Source organism: Canis aureus, chromosome X, assembly GCF_053574225.1.
Source record: "Canis aureus isolate CA01 chromosome X, VMU_Caureus_v.1.0, whole genome shotgun sequence".
Taxonomy (NCBI): Eukaryota; Metazoa; Chordata; class Mammalia; order Carnivora; family Canidae; genus Canis; species Canis aureus.
This window is the reverse complement of record NC_135649.1, coordinates 17,294,448-17,296,235: the sequence shown is the minus strand read 5'-3', so window position 1 is coordinate 17,296,235 and position 1,788 is coordinate 17,294,448.

Genomic DNA, 1,788 nt, shown 5'->3' with positions numbered 1-1,788 from the left:
AAAGGGTTGAAGCACATTCAAGCAGAGGGAGCACACAGAAGGGCACGTACAGATATGAAATGACATGAAGCATTCAGGAAACTGCAGAGTTCAGAACAGATTAAACAAAATACATTTAGGGGAGAAGGGTCACCTAGGAGGTGAAGAAGCGATCAGGAGGTTGTGGCTTGTGGAGCATCATGTGCCAGGCTAAGGAGCCAGAACTGAAGACAATGTGGTCACTGGATGGTTTGGAGCAGGGCTGCACTGTCTATAATCATATTTGTGCTTCAGATAGATCCCTCTAGTAGAAGTATGGAAAGACGATTGGTGGAGACCAAGGTAGAAGTCAGCAAACCTTTCCTGTAAAGGACCAGACAGTAAATAGTTTAGGCTATTTGCAGACTCTACAGTCTCTTTGCAACTACTAAACTCTGCCTTATAGTGCAAAAGTCGCCACAGACCATAGGTAAACAAATAGGCACATCCGTGTCCAATAAACCTTTACTAATGGAGGCAGAAATGTGAGTTTCACATCATTTTCATGTGTCACAAAATCTTCTGATTTTTTTCAGCCATTAAAAAAATGTATAAAGCATGCCTACCAAAACAGGTGGCAGACTGGATTCCATTGGGTGTACATTGTGAATCTCTGGACTAGCAGATGAGAGTGTAGAGAGTGTAGCCAACCCTTTTGAGAAGCTCATCTCTGAGGGGGAGAGAAAACTAATGTGGTAGTGGAGGAAGGTGTAGACAAAGGCCTGTTTCTCATAAGGAAGTGGTTTTGGAGAACAGGAAGAGATAGTGGGCCAGTTTTGTAATAAATAAGTCATGGAGATGAAAGGTACAGCATAGGGAATATAGTCAGTGGTATTGTAATAGCGTTGCATGGTGACAGAGGGCAGCTACACTGTCCTACACTCAGCAATGAGCATCGCATAATGTAGAGATTTGTGAAATCACTATGTGGTACACCTAAAACTGATAATGTAACACTGTGTGTCAACTAGCCTTTGATAAAAAGAAAGCTAGTGGATAAAGGAGCCATTAGAAGATGGTGGAAGGAGATGATGATTGGAGTCGATCCTGGAAGAGGCAGGAAGGAGGTGATGGAATGTAGAGTACAGGTTGCAGTGTATGTTTCATAAGGGAGGAGGAAACACCTCTTTCACTGAGACTCGAGGGGAGGAAGAAAGGATGGACACTAACAGGACACTTAAAGAGATGGCAAGGTAAGGAAGGTAAGGACTGTTTTCTAGAGGATCTTGATTTTCACTGTGAAAGAGGAGACAAGGCTCAAATTTCAGGTGACTTATCAGTATGGCATCGAATCAGCCAGGATGAAGGCAGGGCTGGGGTTGTGATGGTGGGTGGGGGAGCTATAACCTGGGTGCCCACATCCTTCCTCCAGGAAGTCGTTAGGTGACAAGGAATGGAGAGTGTTAGAGCTTAAAATGAAGGCTGGAGGAGTGATGAGCTTGGAACAACAATGAAGTGAGCTGAGTGGCAATCCCTTCAGGACACATGATACAGGGCATGAGTTGCCAGTATATATGTGTGCATGTATAGGACAATGGGGTGGTGAGGAAATAAATTGCACTGGCTGAAACAGCTTCAGAGCACATGATGTTCTGAGTGAGACTCAAGTACCAGTTAAAGGAGGAGGCAGAAGGAACATCAGTGCAGCAACTGGGTAGGGTTGAGAGAGGGGTACATTCTCAGTGGAGCCAAAACTCATGGGGATTGGCTCACTTGATAGAGTTACTGTTACTCAAGATTCCTCCTGGAACTGTGATATAAAGGCATGAC